Source organism: Rhinolophus sinicus, chromosome 2, assembly GCF_057876585.1.
Source record: "Rhinolophus sinicus isolate RSI-liver-muscle chromosome 2, RSI-T2T, whole genome shotgun sequence".
NCBI lineage: Eukaryota > Metazoa > Chordata > Mammalia > Chiroptera > Rhinolophidae > Rhinolophus > Rhinolophus sinicus.
Genome location: NC_142502.1, coordinates 178038938 through 178060534, shown reverse-complemented (window position 1 = coordinate 178060534; position 21597 = coordinate 178038938). Strand labels below are relative to the sequence as shown.

The window sequence follows — 21597 nt, the reverse complement described above, 5'->3', positions numbered from 1 at the left end:
AGTACACATTTTAGGCTTTGTGAGTGTCTGGTGCAACTTTTCAACTATGGCTTTTTAGCATAAAAGCAGCCACAGACAGTATCAAAATGAACGAGCATGGATATGTCCTAATAAAACTTTATAAACAACAACGAAATTTGAATGTCATATATTTTTCATGTGTTACAAAATTATTCCTCTTTTGATTTCCCCCCAACCATTTAAAAACCTAAAACCAATCCTAGACAGTGGGCCAAACAAAAACAAGTGGTGGACCAGAGCTGGCCTGTGGGCCATAGTTTACAGACCTCTGCTCTAGTGCATTTACTGTCTTGATTGCTCCACAAACAAACAAACAAAAAAAACCAAACAAACTCAAATGTAGACAATCCACTTTCAAATATGATGAAACCAAAAAAGCACCAGGGCTTTGCTTCCAACTTTTTCATTTATACTATCCACACACATACTTTTTTATAATGAATACGGATTTCAGATTCACATTTAAATGGTGATTTTATTATTTTCTTTAAATGACCAAGTACATTACAAAGGAAAGACTTTAATGCAAACAAAAAAACACAACACAACGAGACTCAAACTCAGGCTTAGGTTAGGGTGTTACCATTTATGTCAAACATAAGGGAGAAAATGGAGGAAAAGTGGGCAAAACAATGAGACTGAAAAAAAATAAACTGTTTCAATTCTCCTGCAATAACCTCTATAGGAACAATAAAGTAAAAGGGCAGGGTCCCACATGTGCCACTAAGTGGGGCTCTAAAACTTTTACAAAATGCCAATCTATGTCCAATGCAGCTACAAATGTTGGCATCATCTGAAAGCAAGGGAAACCTACGAATTTGGTCATGAATTCAACAACTTTACCCAACCAACTTCAGACCTCAGGGAGAAAAAGAACAATCTTTTCTTCTAACAAGCAACAGACTATCTAGCAACCAGTTACATAATACCCAAGTGACTATGTTTACAATGTACCCAGGAATTATATTATACAGTAGTACCTCGGTTTTCGAACATCTCCCTTGACGAACATTTCAGTTTACGAACACCGTAAATCTGGAAGTAAATGCTTCGGTTTTCAAACACACCTCTGAAGTCCAGTGCAAGATCCTGAGGCCTAGCTGTTGGCTGTTTTCAAACGTTTCAGAACTCGAACGGTCTTCAGGAACGGATTACGTTCGAAAACCCAGGCACCACTGCACACAGTATGGCTTGAGGCATAGAGTCTGCAATTTTTGTCTGCCTTATTCAGCCATGAAACTTCCCAATATTATTTCCTTTAAAAAACAATTTGTATTTGCTAATATAGAAGATACGTAATAGAACCTTTTCCGTGGCCAAGACCCTGTGTAATCTTAAGGTAAACTGCAATTAAAAAGTTACCGTTTTTTGAGGTTACAGTTGTTTCCTAGCAAAAAAACACAATGTTTTATTAAATTCTAAAATCTAACAGTATAGCCATACTTCATTTTATTGCACTTCCCTTTATTGGGCTTCACAGATGTTGTATTTTCTACAAATTGAAGGCAAGACCCTCTACCAACAAAAAGATCACTATTTGCTTTATTGTGATACTTGCTTTATATTGCAGTAGTCTGGAACCAAACCGAAAATATCTCCAAGGAGTATGGCTGTAATAACTAATTTTTCTGTAAGAAGCATTACTAATTATGTGAAAAAAATAGATAAAGCACGTCAAATAACTTGGTTAAGTCCTGTGAGTTTTCATGTGTACTAATGTAATTGAAAAGGTTTATAGTTTGTGTGAAGAACCAAGAATATGCATTAGTAAGTACATGTGTATCATTAAGAGCACTAACTTTTCTCAGAGAGCATCTGATCCAATCCCTCACCATATGCCTACCATAAACAGGAAGCTAAGTCAGGCAGAAACCCACTTAGAGCCATAACAAATGGTATTCAAAGCACTGTCTACCCACCATATGACACTAATTGTGTTTTCACATAATTAGTTTTATTTTAAGGCCATAGAAATTAAACTCTAAGGTCAAAGGGACTAGTAACTTTCTTAGCCATCTAAATGCTCCATATTGAATGAAAAAAATTACATTTTATGAAATGTAAATTCAGATTAAATTGACTAATCTCTGTATAGTGTGACTACTTACAAATGTCTTCATACATATTAGTATGAGTACATGATGCTCATTTTAAGAGACAATGAACAAAGCTTTTGCTCAGACTTTGTACCACTTGAAGACATTTACCAACATAAAACGATGAGAGCAACTTCCCATTGGCACTACTTCTCCAAATTAGTGCTCCAATACCATGTGGCTGTTTGCTACCTCGTGCATCAATTACAAAAACAACGAAATTACAAGAAAATGTAAGTCACATAAATATAAGTCAGTACAAAGAGTAACTTAAGCTACTTATAAAACATTCTTGGTAGCCATCCTCCTTGGACTGTTTTTAATGAGCATAATCATTGAGCATTAATAGTATTCACTACAAACAGGTGCTAAAGTCCTAAAGAATACCTTCGTCTTTTCAGCACGTTAAGTCACTTTTGCAAATCTGCCGCCAAAATAAATTTGTTTAGCAATGCCTTTTCTTATCCATATGACAAACGTAAACCTAAATCCAGGTTTAAGTATTTATAGTAGACCATTAGCCTTCAAAGATTTAACATTAGAAGTTTCTACTGATCACCATCAACACCTAGTAATTTATTTTTCTGGGGGCATGAATTGAGTCATACACTTTTACCAAGGGTGTTGGACAAGTCACTTAGCTAGTGGTTGAGCCAATATCCACATCAATACTTTTTGATAATTGCTACTTGTTTGTCCATGCACTTCACGGGGGGAATTATGCATGCTTGTTTTACTAGCATAAAGAACAGCATTATTGACTCAACTATATTAAGGAAAAGTCAAGGTTTATGTTTTGAATGAAATTTGGCAAAATTCAGTGTTATCAGTATACAGACTCCCAGAAACTAGAACTCTTCAAAGACCCTGGCTCAAATCTTCTAAGATCAAAAATTAGGTTATTTCAGCACCAGCATTTAGACAATAAATAAAAATTTACCAAATACTTCTGTGCAAGTCTACTTTAGCTCTTTGAAGATAAATCTCAGGGATATTCTCAAGGAAGCAAAAAAGGATAAATACACAGATACTTACACATATGCAAATATAATGCAAGATATTTTTTTCTTTAAAATCTTTTCAAAGGAGAATCACCATATATTTTGAGTCCTTACAAAGTCTCTTGTATTACAAGTCATTCTCTCAATTGATTTACTTTGATAAATACCACTTAGGGAAATTTCCTTATTTCGAAAAACAAAATACTTCCTAGAGAAGATCTACACACTACACAATCTCAATCAGTGTCAGTTTTTGATGCTTTTAGATTATCACCTGAGAGAAGATCAAATAACTTAGATGAAAACAAAGACGACATACTTATAAAACGGTTAGATACAGTGGCTCTAATGAGTCAAAGATACATATGAATGACAAAGCTATATAAGACCCCAAAAGCAGTGTTTCTAAATTAACGTTATTTTGTTATTTACTATGCTATCAACCTAAAAGTGGAAGCAGACATTATATTTCGCATGATGTAGTATGAAACAGCACCACCACCTATGAAAAATTATTGCCTCAAAAAAAAAAAATAAACCCACACACTAAATTTCAATCTAATAAAGCTGCTAGATCTAGATAATACTGGTTAATCAGAAATATGATAGAACAAAATCAACAGATGACACAAGAAAGTAATCACCCAATCCAGAATGTGGGGGGAAAATCATCTCTTCTCACTGTTATCCACATGAAATTTTAAAAGGAGAGAACCATACAGAGGCTTAAATGCCAAAATACTGTGTAAACCTAGTTTGAACCCTGATTCTAACAAACCAACTACAAAAAATACTTTTTCTGAGAAAATCAGGGAAATCTAAATATAGAATGGGTATTAGATATTAAGGAATGTTGTTAGCTGTGATAATAGCAAAAGAATTGTACTTTTAAATAAGTCCTCATCAATAAAAGATATGCTTAAACTAGTACCCTGTTTCCCCGAAAATAAGACCTGGCCGGACAATCAACTCTAATGTGTCTTTTGGAGCAAAAATTAATAAGACCTGGTATTATATTAATTATATATATTAATTATATTACATTACATTACATTATACACCATCTTACAGTATAGTAAAATAAGACCAGGTAGGGCCGGCCCAGTGGTTGGAGTGCCATGCTCCTAACACCGAAGTCGCCAGTTCAATTCCCACATGGGCCAGCGAGCTGCGCTCTCTATAGCTAAGATTGTGAACAACAGCTCCAGCCGGAGGTTGGCATGAGCTGCTGTGGGCTGCCGTGTGCTGCCATGAGTGGCCGGCCGCCAGCGTGAGCAGCTGACCCATGACCGGCGACCTCAGCCGGGGGGAGCGCAAGGCTCATATACATGGGCCAGGGAGCTGTGTCCTACACAACTAGACTGAGAAACAACGGCTTGAACCAGTGTGTGTGTGTGTGGGGGGAGGCGGAAAGAAGGGGAAAAAAAATAAGACCGGGTCTTATATTAATTTTTGCTCCAAAAGACGCATTAGAGCTGATGGTCCAGCTAGGTCTTATTTTTGGGAAAACATGGTATGTTATCTGGAATTTGCTTTGAAATACTACTTTAAAAAGCAAAATATGGGGATAAGAATATTTCATACATTGTTGAAAAGGGATGATATCCAAGGGTGCAGTGTACCCTTCTGCGTTTGGAAATGTCCTTAACAAAAGCTTAATAAAGTACATATAACAATATGACAGACAACTATGTGAAGCCATGTATTTAAGTTGGGTCTTGAAGGAGAGGTACAGTTTGGACAAACCTTTTTTTTCCGAAAACAAAACATTTATATACTGCAGCTTGTAAGGGGGTTAATTCTCCACAAGGTTAACCTACTTAGGGTCCAAGCTATTGTATACACTTAATGTCACTTACTTCCTCAATCATTATTTTTGACTATATGAAAATTTCCCCCTAAAAACTGATTTCTAAATGAGTACAAACCTCTTTAGACGAATTTTTAATCAGACCCCACCCCCAAAGAGAACAAGAGCACTCAATTTTATGCCAGATCACACGAGGCACATTATATCTAAGTCTCACTACAATCCAGCAAAGTATGTATTGTATTCCTACTTTACAAGTAAATTGTGGCCAATTTCCCTACCCTAACAGTCCAAGCTACTAATATGGTAGAGGAGTCGATACAATGAAGACTCCAAAAGTTCCAAGCTCCTTTCCAAACCAATCAAGCAGAAAACTATCACTCAGCTGATATGTTAATTATACAACTCTCTAAAAGCTCTTTCCCCCAACCTTCCTTTTGCTTACACCATTTCAGTTAGCTCCCTGACAGCCCTTGCCATTTATCTCTTTGTGTGCAAATCCTATAAATCCCTCAAAGTTTAGCTCAAACGACACTTTCTTCACTGAAACCTACTCCAAGCAATCTCTGTCTTAATTCCATGGCATTTAATTGATGTTTCTCAACATATTCATAACACTGTCTATGATATGACCATTAGACTTTAAAACTTCTCTAAATCAGAATTAGAAAAAACACGTAATGCAATTTTGTCACTGGTCAATGAAACGTTAACAGTTATGAGAGACCAAAAAGGATACTGTAAGAGGTAAACTGATAAAATTATCAACTATGCACCCATCAAAAACCATGAGATGAATGTATTTATGCATATGTAAGAAGTACAACGGCAAGGTAAAAAACAGTCTGTTTCTATCCCACTTTTGAACAGGATACAAACGTACATATGCATGCATACATGGAAAACAATCAGAAAGAGTGACACTTAACTGTTAACGGTGGTCACATTTGGGGGAAAAAGCATGCATGATTTTTATTTTACACTTCATAGTTCTTTACTCCTTGAATATTCCCCACTCATTACTTACATTTTTGAAACTATTTAAAATATATACATATATGAATATTATTCAGCAATAAGAATGGAATCTGCCGTACAACTGAAACTAGTAATATTGTATGTCAACTGTAACTAAAAAAGAATGAAATCTTGCCATTTGCAACAACATGGATGGGCCTAGAGGATATTATGCTAAGTGAAATACGTCAGACAAATAAAGACAAATACCGTATGATCTCACTTATATATGGAATCTAAAAAAACCCAAAATAAAGAAAGAAAACAAAACAGAAACAGATCCATATAGAGAACAAGCTGATGGTTGCCAAAGGGCAGGGGATGGGAGATAGGAATATAAAAAAAAAGTATATATGTGTTAAAAAACAATCACTAAATACATTATATAGTTATTAATAGTCAAGTTAGTTTGGAAATCAATGGCTTTATACATGGTAGAACACAAATATTTCATAAATACACCTATCATAAACTATGTTTCATGACTTATAACCTAGGCATCACTTAAAATAGAAATATTCTCACTCTAGCCTTATTTGTGACCTTCTAAGGGTTTTTATTTTTTAAGGCATTATAAAGCAATTTACATGTGTATTCAATACCTACTACAGTTAAGTGTCCCTAGCCACACCATCGTAACACTTTGGGTTTTAAAAATGCAAAATCCAATTTGTAGATACAAATATTCTCTCATCACCTTATTTAAAGGAATAGCACTTATGTCTTTAGCACTTAGTTTTCTAACCATTTCATCTAAGTGAGTTCTGCCCTACTCTTTGATATATTTCTGGTGTAAAAAATTGGAGCCAACCAAATCATACATTTGACAGTATACTGTGATAAAACATGATTTACATATTTCTAATTTTCATAGTATTTCATAAAATTGTTCTTTGCTTTGCAAGTATTCTCTGACAACAGGTTAGGGAATAAGAGGTGAATTGGTTTTTAAAAATTTGCCATTCATGACTCCTACTACCCAATACTACCGCTGATTTGAATTCAGAAAATCCCAATGAAAGCCACAATACCCCAGTTCTGTGTTGCGTTAACAGCAATGTGAATAGATGAATTACTAAGGGAAGCCAACTCTAAGTTTGGTGCCCTGAAGGTTTAACCACCTGGAGTAAAACACATTAAGATTTGGAACAGATCAGACTTATATGCCTTTCTTAGTACATAATAGTGAGGACCTGTTAACTGAGTCCCAGAAGACTAAGTGTACTAACATTTTGGAAAAGCTTTCCTGAGGGATACGAGCACCACTATTTTAAAGTCACTGGTTCTCAAACCCCACAGTGCACCAGAATCCGGATAGAAACCTTTGAAACTACAAATACTCCGATCCCATCCATCCAAGGCTTGGAATTAGTCTGGGCAGGGAAATAGGCATAGATTTTTATTAGTATTTTTTTTTAAAAGATTTTATTGGGGAAGGGGAACAGGACTTTATTGGGGAACAGTGTGTACTTTCAGGACTTTTTTCCAAGTCAAGTTGTTATCCTTTCTATCTTAGTTGTGGAGGGCGCAGCTCAGCTCCAGGTCCAGTTGCCGTTATTAGTTGCAGGGGGTGCAGCCCACCATCCCTTGCAGGAGTCGAGGAATCGAACTGGGAACCTTGTGGTTGAGAGCCCACTGGCCCATGTGGGAATGGAACCAGCAGCCTTCGGAGTTGGGAGCACGGAGCTCCAAGCGCCTGAGCCAGCCACAGGGCCGGCCTCTATTAGCATTTTTAAAGCTCTTCAGGTGATGCTTCCCTGTGCAGACTGGACTGAGACCCTTATAAATTACCACAGCACCTATAGCTAAGGAATATATCCACAAATACCCTAATGGATTTTCAACTAAGAAGTTGTGTATCATTCATCACAATGTAATCATGGTATAACAGAAACCAGAATCAAAAACCTAGAATATATATAGTTCATGTTTGTTCCTAACTAGCTGAATGAAAACTCAATCCACTTGAACTCTCCGATCCTGTTTCTCCATTTGCAACTGAGAACAATGCCTCCCACATAGGATTATTGTGAACACTAAATGAGATAATATACAAAATTGAAACATAAGAGCATTAATTACCCATCATAATGAATGAACACATTTTCTCTGTTTAAAAATCAATATAAAAAAACCCTTCACCCAGTAATTTCTCTTCTGGGACTTTACCTTGCATAAACAACTGCACCAACGTGATAAAATGAACTGTATGTTATTTACTGCAGGATTGCTTGCTTATAGCGGCTAAAAAAGGGAAACTGAACCCAAATTCAACAACAGAAAAATGGCTTGGCAAAACAAAAAGCCATACACTAAATATTACAAGTTATTAAAATTAAACATGTATGTACTAACATAGTAACAGGTACATATTAAATAAAAATATCAAGTTGCCTAAGATGTACCATATGATCCCATTTTTATTTTTTTAAAAAGAGTATGAAAAAAATCACCTAACTTTGGTAGGAAAGAAGATACTGTTGGCTTTCTCTTTGTATTTCTCTGTGTAGTAAGGACTGTTGAAGGTAGCAAAATAAAGTTTATTTTTTTAAAGGGTCCTATATTAATACAGTTGAAATGCTTTACTGTTTAGAGATTTTATCACAGAATCGAGTACAAGAGATTTTGTGTTATCTTTGGTTCGCATTAGTACTAGGTTGAATGCTCAACAATTGAAAACTTGTCTCAAATGGCTATCCACTAATTTTCAATTGTTACACATTATCAATTATAATCAACATACCACCAAGGAGAAATAACTAAAGTGTTGATTACGTTGTAACAGAACTAAATAAAGTTATTTGGATGCATGATATGACACAGGGAGGAGATACTAAACATCATTTTAGGCAGCAGGTGTTAAAGCAGTTTTAAAAGGACATTTTCTTTATAATTTTCCGAAGTGTGTTCCTTAATCACCAACTCAGTGTTCTTCGAAATAAGAGGTTTCTCATTAAATACATTTAAGATACGCTGCTCCCCAGCAACCACTTGTTCTTTTGCAAGCTCAGCACGTGGTCATTCTGGAGTTCATTCTCTGTCGTCAGCATAGTAAATGCTCTGAGGAGTTAGAACCACTCACCTTTAACCCAGTAAGTACTACCATAACCTTCTTCTGTAAATATGTTAACACAAAAGATATTTTGAAAATCAGTATTTCATTTCCAAGAAAACAAAGAAAAATGAATGCATGAGTTACGTAACAGATTTCAATATTTTTAACTTGCATCTAAGAAAAACCATAACATGACAGGTTTTTACATATTTAGTTTATTATCATTATCATGAACAGTCTAAGAAAAAAGTATATGAAGTGTACAAATCTTTGAATTAAGCAAGAGAAATATTTTAGGTGATGAATATAAATTGTGATTTTTGAAGTTCAAATATTCAAGAACAAGCCTTTAAGTAAGATGAGATGACCAAACCAATTTCCTAAAGATACTGAAATTTAAAAAAAATTCTAAGTTGTTTAGAAAACAACAGAAAACCAAACACCTATAATGTCTGAAAGAGAAGCTAAATCTATATTAGTTTCAAGGAGTATTAAGTTACATATCCAAAGAAGTGTCTGTGGTAGAAATATTCTTGAATATAATTTAAATGAAATTTATATGTATTTAAATAAAAAATTTTGGAAGAAGGCACACTAAGTATCTCATAGGAAATATAAACAATAAAACAAAAATATTTGGAAAATGATGCAAATATTGAATAACAAAAATAGTAAGTAAATTCAAAGTAAGTAAATTCAAAGTTTAACTTCTGAAGATACAAAAATAAAAGGTATACAGTATATTACATACAATTCTCATTATCCATAGGAACGAATCATACCAATTCCTTGGAGGTAACCTTATTTCTAGTAGTAAGCTTTAAAAGAAATGTCTTATATGGAGTATTATAGAGGACAGAGTTGTAACAGAAAATGTCAATGACATTTTCTTAGTAGAAGAAAGGTTTTATAATCTCACTTTTTCTAGTCAGTCCCTCAAGCAAAGTCACGTACCTAATTCCTAACACAATCCAGGGAAAACAATTCCACAGTAATTCTGTAAGGGTTCCAGGACAATATAGTCTAAATCTTCCCAAATTATAATCTTGGATTTCCAAAGTCTTTTGCGATTGTCCAAATTAGATAAACCCCTTAATCTGGTGGACCCCTACCTATCTCTCCAGTCATATTTCTTCAATTCTCCTCCTACCCCCACTTTAAGCTCTGCTATCCCCATCAGATCACTACAACATACTCATCTCTCTGGCTGAAGACCATTTCACCCATCTCTTGTCTAAATAACTTTCCTAAGTCTTTTTGAACTTTTTACCTCTTGTGGAAAGCCTTTCCTGACCCCTGCAATGTCTACCTATGTAAATCCACAGCACTTCTGTAACAGCACCCCTGGGCACTTGGTGTACTGCACAGCAATCACAAGTTGAATCACCTTCCTCTCCACTTGCCTACAAACTTCCAAAGAACAAGGAAGGGATCAATTAGCACCATCTAAGGACAGTCTGGCACACGATTGGCCTGCAAATCTCAAAAAATGTGGGCAAATTTCTGGTAGTCCAGCTTCATGAAAAGATACAATTTAAAATATCCACAATAACAGACTGAATGTTCACCAAATATTACTCCATGAATATCTTCTCAACCAGACTTGTAATATTAGCAAACAATGCTATCTTTGGCAAGATTCTAGAGAACTCCATTTCTGCTAGTGTGAAGAGTCACATAATTTAGAGGTTAAATGAAGGCACCTAAAAAATTTCCTTTGATGAAAAGCAATCAATTACTTTTCATCAAGTAAGCAACTGCAAGGAGAGCCAAGAAAAAACATTCAGGCAAAACTTGGAGTTATCATTCTTTCTAAACTTCCAATATTAATTCTGTTTATGTTGAATTGGTTTTAAAGATTCAGGTTTTACCTTAAAAAAACTTAATGTTTTGCATTTAATTATCTTAAAAGTGCTGATAAAATACTGTGTAGATATGTTAATAAATGACCTGGTCACCAAAACGAAAGACGTTAAGTAGCTCTTTATCTGTATTTAATTCTTTCAGGTATTTAATAAATCATACAATACATTCCATATTTTTCTCTACCTACAATTTGCCTCATTTGACTGCCTAACAAAGACAAATTTGGGGTCATGTTGCCTCTACCACTCATTTACCTTCTTTAATATCTGAATGAAAACCAGTTATATCTTATACAGTCAAGTTAAGACTATCTCTCCCACTGATCACTAAGAACTTTCAGAAATAGTGCCTACAATCAGAGACCGCCACTTTGAGATCTAGAACTTGCTACTCGTCATAAGATGTCCACAAAGAACTATCCCCAAACTAGGTTCTCTACATACTCATTTTTCAGGAATAAGAGGGAAAAAAAATGTAAAAAAGCGTCGCCCCCCCCCACACACACCATTTTTTTTTATGTACTCTGGCAGTCACTTGCAGCTTTTATTCTTCTAGGCAAGTATTGAATAAGTGGTTTTGTAGTGCCATTTTATAGTCAATTTCACCAACTCCCTTCCAGGAAGCATTTTTGTAGTCCAATATACACTTTACCTTAGGTAGGTGATACTGCCTGCCTTTTTTTCCTGTCCAATTTGCAATCAAAGTATTCTGACACACCAACTACCTCTTCTCCCTTCTCCTTTCACACCTCTTCCCTGTTTTTCTACTTGACAGCTACAGTGAAATCCTGGCATATGCACAGAAGTTATACACATCTGGATGTTTTCCAGTATTCTAAAATCTTTTATCTGTCCACGACAAAATAGTAAGAGAGTAAGAAGTTAAGTGAAAATCTGATACGTGAACTGAAAACAGGTGGGATTTCCGTGGCTAAATTTGCAGAGGTGGAATATATTAAAGAAACTATGACATAAACTGTCAACATGCATGAATAACCAATCCTTTCTAATTCTCTAAAGCACTTTTAAGAAATATAAAAAGGAGCCATACAAGGGTAAAATATAACTTTTCATTAAAAAGTCACCAAAAGACAAAATTTACCACAATTTCATTAAGAATTAAAATGACTCTCTGGAAGGTGACTGATTAGGCAAATCTTGAATTTTTCATTTATAAAGAAACTGGATCTTTTGAGTTACTGGAAGAAAACGCCACTAAGGAAAAGAAAATACCGGGGGTGCCAAAAAAATGTATACACATGACTTGTATTCCTTTTTTGTTATCAGTATACATTGAGTATTACAATTTTAATAGTTTTTTCCTTTCTTAAAACGTGTATACAGGGGCCGGCCCGGTGGCTCAGGTGGTTGGAGCTCCATGCTCCTAACTCTGAAGGCTGCCGGTTTGATTCCCCCATGGGCCAGTGGGCTCTCAACCACAAGGTTGCCAGTTCAATTCCTCGAGTCCCGCAAGGGATGGTGGGCTGTGCCCCCTGCAACTAATAATGGCAACTGGACCTGGAGCCGAGCTGCGCCCTCCACAACTAAGACTAAAAGGACAACAACTTGAAGCTGAACGGCACCCTCCGCAACTAAGATTGACACACTGTTCCCCCAATAAAGTCCTGTTCCCCTTCCCCAATAAAAAAAAAGAAAAAAAATGTGTATACATTTTAACCTTTTAAACTTATGTCTCTCACTCAACAAACTGCTACCTGAAACTCTGAGGGAAAAAAAAGCATTTATCACGCATCCACCTATGTAATAAGGCTATAGTGCTTCACTAGAAAAGCTTGAAAATATATTTATCAGCAAATTCATGTTTTCCATTACAAAAGCAGTAAATTTTAAATAAAAAATGTCTATTATGTTGCTAAACAAAAATCACTACTAAAATTATTAGCATCTAAGTGACAGAGTCTGAGGAAACCATTTCCCAAAATCAGAATTCAGAAGTGAGAGACACAGGAGTTAGACTGATGGCAATCCAAATGGCTACTTTATTACTGATGAAGCTACACTGGAAAGCATAATTTAGACTCAGGCCAACCGAGCTTACCACCACACCCCATAATTATCCTAACCCAGTCACAGGTAGCACTGGGTAGCCATACTCCTCCTCCGGAAAGGGAAGAGTCTATCCCTGGTGGCCTCAAGAAGCAGCAGAACAAAGTGCTTTCTGCAGGGGGCAGACTCCCAAAGAGAAAAAGAAAAGGGCTGAGCCATTCTCGATCAGTTCCTCTTCCAAATTCGTCAAACGCAAGAGTGAGGAGATGGGACAATTGGAGCAAGTAGGACTATTTTTTATGCCTTCTTAGAAAAAACATCAAGAAATCTGTCACAAACCAATATAGCCAGTTATAAGTACAATTTTTATCTTAATGACACCTGTCAGTAAAATGGCCTCAAACTGTGAAGGCAAGCCAAAGCCACATGAGACACATTTGGCTGTTTAAAATATCCACGTTCTAAGAAAACTTAAAAATACAGAACACTGTCTTAGAAACCCACCAAGTTTAAAGGTCGTTGAATTAGGAAGTATGCAGAACTTGAGTTCAGGGGACAGGAACCCACATACAACTTAAAATCATGAAGATCCTATCAGTGTCTATAAAAAGGAGGCAGTCTGGTCACTGAGAAGATTGGCTTTGGATTCATACCTGGCCCAAATCTGTGATCATAATTACTCCTGCCAGTCAGGATAAGTACCTACACAGGAAGACAGTACCTACGCAGGAAGACAAATTGTCTCACCACCAGAAAAGATTTACAAACAAGTACTGAAGATCTAAGAGAACCAAAATCCTAATGTTAGTGTATGTTAAGACTGCATTATTTGGTTTATACACTTGTAATGCCTAAAAAAATTGGCCTATTAAAATGACAACCTTGATGGCAGTAATTTAGACTTCTTTTTAAAAAGTTGAAATCTTACTAAAGTATTGGAACATCTAAGAGAACTTTGGACTCAAATTAAGAAAACTGTATTAAAATTACACATAACTTTTGTTTGAAGATGTTTAGGTTTGTTAATAGGAAATCTAACTTGAAGATAAAATAGCTAGACTTGTGAAATATGAAAAATGAACTTAAAAAATACCAAACTTTAAGAACCAGGATTCCGATCTGTTTGTTTTTAATTAAAAGTAAATGTTTTTTGCGTACAAAAACCACACTTGAGGACACCAAAAGACAGTTCTAAATAACTTAATTTCACCAAAAATTGGACTTTCACAGACATTCTTGTAGTAAGGAAAATGCCGAGAACTATTTACGATGACTGCAGATGAAGCAAATAATTTTTAAAAAGCAGGATATCGAAAGACTAAGAACAGAAACTTAGTCAATTAAAAATATCAATCTTTACTTTTAACAGGATTCCTAGCCAGAATTCCTTAAATCATCCTCCAATACTCTACGGTCACATGGTTTAGTCACCTATTAAACGTGAATCTCAGCAGTAAACAAGTTTTTTAAGCAGTAAACAAGTTTTTAAAATCGTTAGGTAACTCCCTTTATTAAAACTGTTTTGTTGACCTACAATACTTTTACATGCATTACATTTCTCTTAAGCATGTAAAAACATTTTTGTCTAATAAAGATTTCTCTAAAAACCTTTATAAAGAAAATCTGTCTCCAGTTTTAACAAGTTAAAAACTCACAAAGTACTAAGTCCTGATTTTAACTGATATGATTGTCATTACAGCTAATATGTCCGCAATACCCCCCCCCATGCTTAAACATTTGTTAGAATGAAAAGCTAAGTTAAGAAACGTGGGTTTTCCCTAGCTATGTTCTTCTCAGAAGTAGCACTAACTTTTTACAAGCGTGTTTGGGCATAAAACTTGAAAACAATTTGTTTTCCCAAAAATGTAGTCCCATTCAGATACAAAACTATTGCTAAAATGTTTGAAACCTCGAATCTTTTCTTTGACTTTAATTTACGTATTTTTGAGGACCGAAATCTGTTCCAATAGCAAAAAAACAACGCAACGCAACATTCCTTACTAAGGGCGCCTAACAAGTCGAACCCAAGTCGCTGTTCCTTTCATACCCACACCTGTCTACCGCAAGCTTTTCCTGGACACACTCGGGCCCGCGAGAATTCCCACGGTTGTTTTCATAAACCCACTTCTTCCTCTTCGCCCACTTCCAACTCGCACGCGTCTCTGGATCCACCCGGCTTCTCCCCCCTTTCGGAACCCAAGAGCTGGGCGGACGGACAGCTCGGAGACGAACCCCAAGCGCGCCTAAACCGAAGCGCCGCGAGACTGTGGCGTGGGGGAGGGAAGGAAGCGGGAAAGCCGAGAGCCCCCCACGCCGGGCGCACACCCCCTTCCGGCACCCCTCCCCCTGCATTGTGCGAGCGGGCCCCAGGCCGCAGCGGCCCCGGGCAGCCCGCAGGCCCCGTCCGCCCTCCCACCCGCGGGCTGCTCCCGCCGAGGCCGCCACACAAAGCTCGAGGAGCCAGCCCCTGCGGCGCCAGAGGACGGGGATAGGGAGCAAGCGCGGAGAGACTTACGGGGCTGCTGCGGCCGCGCTGCCTCAGCCGGGAACACCGACCGTTGGGCACAAGGCGGCGTCGCTCTTAGACGTCCTCCCCTCCTCCGCCTTCGGTGGCGGCAATATCTTCTTTCTCCACCTACCTCCCTCCCCCCCACCCCACCTCCTCCTTCTCCTCCCCCTCCTCCTCCGAACCACCGAAGCACCGAGGGTGAGACACAGAGACTCACAACAACATGGCTGCCGCCGCCGCCACCCCTCCCCTCCCCTCCCCCCGCCCACCGGGCGCGCGCAGTGCACTCCGGGAGAAAGGGGAGGAGGGGGCAAGTACTCACCGACGTGCGGCTCCTCTCAGTGGCTTCCGACGCTTCTCCCGCGCTCCCGGCGCCGGCCGGCGGGAGCTCTGCGCGTGCGCACGCTCTCTGCGCCCGCGCGTTTCTGCCGTTCCTCCGGCGTGTGCTCCCCCGCCTGCACCTTGGGGGCTCGCAGCAGGTTCTCGGCTCGGCGGCTGCCCCTGGCGGGAGCGCGCGCCCGACAAGGGCGGCGCAGGCGTGGTGTTTCCGAGTGCTGCTTTTGGCTGTCTTCCCGCGTGGGGCCTCGACTTCCGAATTCGCTTACCCCCCCCCCCGCCCCCCGCTTCCTCCTGGGTGGCTCATTGTTCTCCCCCAACTGCGATGTACTGCTCGCCTTCTGCTTCCGGGGTGCTGGTACCCACAGAAGCTTGATGGTAATCCAGGCCTTTAGGTTTCACCCTTACCCTCTCCTCGCAGCAAGACGATGGAGACGCATTTTGGGTGGAAAAGTGAACTCCTTACATGGACTGTCATTCTACTAGTCGTTGCCTCCTGGCAGGTAGGGCCAACTCAGCAAATTGCCGGCCCGCAACGCTTGGCCTGGGTAAACACAAAGGAAACTCGGGTCTTTCCTGCTGGGCCGGTGATTCTCACTCGTGACTGATTTTCATTACTCGCTGCCTGCCCTTGCCAAGCACACCCCCCTCCGCAGTTGGAGACTCCACGCCGGTGCTCCCGGCCTGGCCGGGCTCCGTGGCTTTGGTAGTGGCCATTCCACGCAGGAGACCCAATTCGTGGCCTCTCCCTGTCACACAGCTGTAATGTGGTAGGGCACCGGCACTGCATCCAACTTGTTTTCTTTTCCATGGTTTGCACAACTCCCGGCTCTCCTGACATTCTGTACTTAGGAAACATTGTGCCTTGTTTATCTTTGCTTATCTTTCTGGGCGACTGTAAGCTCCACGAGGACCTACAGGGACCATTGATTGTCTTGTGCATGCTGTGTTCCCCAGTGCCTAGACCTGCGTCCGGTGTTTAACAATTGTGTTGAATGCATGAACTCCCCAGTGTTTAATTATTACCAAAAAACATATGACATTGAAATCTATCTCAAGCTTTTACCTCTGGCCTAAATTTAAGGTTTTTAGGTATTTCCACTTGAATAGTCTTCCTGGCACCGAGCATGTTAAAAACGGAACACATCTCCCACCCACCAATTCTTGCATTATCTCAATAGTTGGTGGTGCCACCACCTATTCAGTGCCCCCAAATTAGTCCTTTGAACCATCCTTGTCTCTTCCTCTTATACCCCTCTCTCCACCAAGGCAACTTGTGAAGCCTTGCAGATTTTTACTTCCTAAATATTTCTGGAGACAGTCTTTTCCTCTGCTTCCCAGGTCTGGATTTCTGTAGCAGGCCCTTAATTAGCCTTCCCGTGTTCAGTCTCACTCCCTTCAGTTAGTTGTGATCACTGCCATCTAAAATGAAAATCTGATTCCTGGCACTCATGCCTTTTCTTCAACCATTCTGTTGCTTCCTGTCACCCACACCTACATTTCCCAAGTGTGTTCTGTTTAGTGCTAATAGGCATTACTTTAAGAAATGTCCCATGATCAAGTAAATATGGAAGACACTGGGATGGACATATTTTGCCTGCCTTATCCTTCCCCTTCCATTGGGCTGATAATAGCAGAAGAGTTTATATAGTTATTTAATCTTGTTTAATCTAGGTGAAAATAGGTGGAGCCATCAGAGACCCTCCCTCCCTCAGAATTCGGAATTGGGACCAAGGGACCCCAATATCCCCCTGAGAAGTCTGTTGAGCCAGGCATCTCTGGGCTGACTTGTCCCACCAGGTGGATAGGGAGCCCTTAGAGAAGAGTGGAGTTCAGAGAGAAAAGGCGAGTCCTGGCAATGTTTCTCTTCCCCTTTCTTCCTGTTCCTTGCTGGCAGCCTCTACCCTTGGATTCTGTAACACATGCCTCGATCCTTATAATAAATTCTGCTTTTTTGCTTCAGCTAGATAAAGTGAGTTTCTGTTACAACCGAGAGTCCTAAGAGCCATGTGTATAACATGGTTATTTATTTATTTACTGCTTACAGTATGCAAGCACTAAAGCACTTTCCATACATGGTCTCATTTAATGCTCCAGTATCCCCATGAGCAGGGCAGCTTTGTAGGCATGTGACCTGTGCAGACCTTAGGCTTTAGAAGGGTTCCACAATTGGTTTACTGTTCTGTTGTCCCCATCTAGAAAGTCAATAGTTTTTGGAAAAGAGGCCCTTTAGTTTCATTTTACACTGGGCTCTGCATATTATATAGCCCATTCTGTCTATGAGGTATTATCTCTATTGATAAAAGGCTACTACCAGACTTCTTTGCACCTTTAAAATAAAAATGTGCGTTGTAAATATCCAAGAGAGAGACATAGTATGCAACATTTCCCAAACAAATTGGATTCTAGAAGACTTTATTTTTTCATGGAAAATCTCTTAGAGGTTTTGTACTCTGCAGAACACAGGTTAAAGCCCAGCCCTTTAGTGATCTGACTCCCCCTATCTCTAGCTCCTGATTCCCTAAGCCAGTGAGCAGTTTCTTGACTCTGTGCCTTCACACATGCTTTGCAATCTGGCCTTGCTCATTAAACACCCTCTCTTTATAATTGGCTTCTCTTGTAGATTTACCTACAAAGAAAGAATGCACTCCTCAGCTACTATAAATATTAGATCGTTAAGGTGGACATTGTAATTGAAGCCTGACAACCACTCTAATCACGTTGGGGAGCTTGTTAGAAATGCAGAATCTCGGCCCCAGAATTACTGATTCAGAATCTGCATTTTAACAAGATTCCTGGGCAATCCTCTACACAATAAAGTTTAAGAAGCATTGGTAAACCAACCACAGTAATTTCATCTGACTTGATAGGAACTGGTTCTGTAATGGATGTGTCATCCATTTTGAGCCAGTGAGACACAAAGAGGTGTCAACTCAGAGCATCTCTCTCTGAGCCAGTCTCTCTCTCCTGGATATAAACAAGAAAGCATGATGCCCCAGTTCCTGCTGACAGGCCTTTTATGACCACAAGGGAACTCAGACTGCTGCCAATAATGCTACCGTGTTTCCCCGAAAATAAGACCTAGCCGGACAATCAGCTGTAATGTGTCTTTTGGAACAAAAATTAATATAAGACCTGGTCTTATATTATGTAAGACCAGGTCTTATAAGACCTGGTATATTATATTTATTATATTATACCATATAATTGTTTAATTATATAAGACCGGGTTTTCTATTGTAGTAAAATAAGACCAGGTCTTATATTAATTTTTGTTCCAAAAGACGCATTAGAGTTGATGGTCTGGCTAGGTCTTATTTTCAGTGAAACACAGGAGTATCCTACCCAGAGTATTCATTCTCCCCTTCTTCTTTAGTAACAGGTCCTGTGGATGCTCCTGTGGGCTGGAGGAGGCGTATGATAGGAGTGTTCCGACTTTCCAGTAACGTGTGTTGCATCTTACAAATGTGTCTACATGGCCTGTTGAGACAAGTGGTTCTTAACCCGATTTGCATATCAGACTCACCGGGGAAACATTTAAAATATAACATCTCCCAGGCCCCACCCCAGAGATTTTGATTTCATGGGTGTGAGCCGAAGCCTAGATATTGATATTTTTAGAAAGCTCCTCGACTGTTTATAAAACGTAGCCATTGAAAACCACCAGTATAGACAGATCGTATCAGCATAATGCCATCTTAATATTCCCTAGGCAAATGCCCCTTTTCCACTGGGATTGCTTATGAAACTTCTTACAAACTCTTTTTATAACTATTTTTTTTTAGAACAAGAAATACAGAAAAGTTTGAGTCATCCCAATTTTAATATCACTGAAATACTAATATCCACATTTGGCGAACACCACTGTTACATGCATAGATACAGATAGTGGTTTGATGAGAACTACACAGATAGTAGCAGGAATAGGGTCAATCTGCACTTGCTATTTTTAAAACACTGTGTTGAATTTAGTCTTACTTGAATTTAACAAGAGAAATAACTAAAGAAACTACTCAGATGTATATTTCTTCTTTGCAAGAGAGCTTGATTCATAAAAGGGTTCTCAAAGGTTAAACAAAATTATAAAAATCATTAGTAGGACGGGATAACTTTTTCAAACTGTGTGCTTCACTATTGGTCAAAAGAGTTTCTCTTTTCTTATGGAAGAGTCTAAAAAGCATGAAAATTAGCACTTTCACTTCCTTCTACCTCTTCCCCATACTTCCTAATGTTTTGCTTATAGTATTTTTCGCTTTGTCAGGGTTTATAATGTTTGCATTCTATGTTTTATCCATCATTTACCTATTGATTTGTTTTAATTCAGTATTTATTCTCTGTCTTTTGTGTGATGTGCTCCTTCCCAACCCACCCCCCCACCCCCCCAACTCCCCATGCGCCGAATGGAAAGGTGGAAAGGCCACTTCTTTTTTTTTCTGGCTACTCAAGGTTCCATGGGCAGATCTGGCACACTTTCTTTTTGTTTTGAGCTGTTGCAAGTGAAATCTTTTTGATAGCTTTCTTATTCATCTGGGACCAATGTATCTTACCTTTAGAGCTGTAGTTTGAGTATTGGATATAGTTTTAAGCCATTTTTCTGTAGTTTTAAGCCACTTTTCTGTAACCTGACGAAAAAGCTGTCAGCACTAAGTTGAATTCTTGCTGGAGGGCCTAGATTCTCTTGAACATTTTTTGCCAAGACCCATGCCATCCAGTCAAGGGTGTATTTTACTCCCATTGGCTTTTTCTTGATCTGTCAGCTAAAAGGGTCCTAGAAGATGGCAAACTATGGTCATATCCACTTTGCTTCCTGGCTTGTCCTGTCGTAGCAGCATGGTCTCTTAGAGACCTATCTCAGTAGTGGAGCAAAGCAAGAGCCCTGACCAACTTGTGCGTAGCTGCCGGAAGGCCCCTGCCGCTTCCAGGACTGAGCCCAGTTTCTTAAGGAATTGTCTGTTTGTGGAGGCTTGGTTTACATCAATTTCCCATTTTTTAAATTATGAGGAAATTTTTCTTAGATGTTCTTAGTCTGGTGACCTTACGTAACATAGAATAATCCCTTGATCTCCAAGTGAAATGTTCAGTCTCAAGTAGAACATTTCTCCAAAGCTTTTCTTTCCAGTCTCAAAGTCATTTCCACCATTTCCTTCTGTCATTCTGGTGGTATTCTAAGGAGCAACGTGGCTTGTTGCTCCCTTGCCCTAAAGCCTTCACAAAGTAAAGATCCCACTGTTAGCTAAACCTTGACTATTGTTTTCCCGTGACAGGCAATAAAACAGTAGGCATCTGGACTGTGGTATGTTTTGAAACAGTTGTTCTAGCTTGGATAAGCTATGGTAACTGTGGGTTTGCTTATCTTCTCTGAATGTTTATGCGTGAGACCGGTGCTGTCCTAATCTTACAGGTTCCATTGACCCCTGAAAGAGAGCTCACTGAATATTAAAGGAGAGCCGGAGGCATTTCCCTGAATGTAAACATGCCTGGATAGGGTGGGGCTCTCCCAGCTTATTATGGTCTCAGGAGGAAAATACTGGGTATTCCTTGCATTTGGGCATGGTGGAGAGTAGGGCTTTTCTTGGCTTAAAAATAAGAAAGTTTAGATCCTGGAGACAGGGAGATCCATGACTGGCCAATGTCTCTGACTAAGGCAAAGGTGAAAACGCACCAGGAGGCGGCACTACCTCAGACTTGCCACACACTTCCATAATTCCCAGAGCCTGGCTTGCATACCATTGAGGTGATTCTGAGGCTGTGAGAAGGTAAGTCAGGGAGTCAAATTATGCTCATAAATTCAAAAATAAAAATCACCATTAGTCTATGGTGTCGAGGAAAATCTACTGGTATCTCGTACTTTATAGACTGCCAGGAATGGAGATTTTTACA

The 21597-nt window shown here is 39.0% G+C and overlaps 1 protein-coding gene across 6 annotated transcripts in view; it reads right to left on the bottom strand.

Moving 5' to 3' along the window:
- The window catches only part of PUM2 (pumilio RNA binding family member 2), an 89949-nt gene extending 74095 nt beyond the window's left edge, over window positions 1-15854 (bottom strand). For 2 of the 6 annotated variants that reach the window (XM_019755551.3, XM_019755800.3), the window contains exon 1: window positions 15388-15637. The gene's annotated coding sequence lies outside the window, so the exon portion shown is untranslated. Of the gene's footprint in view, window positions 1-15387; window positions 15644-15703 lie in introns of those variants that run through there. The other 4 variants (XM_074331730.2, XM_019755875.3, XM_019755629.3 and 1 more) reach the window with 4 other exon arrangements.
- Window positions 15855-21597: the final 5743 nt, after the last annotated feature.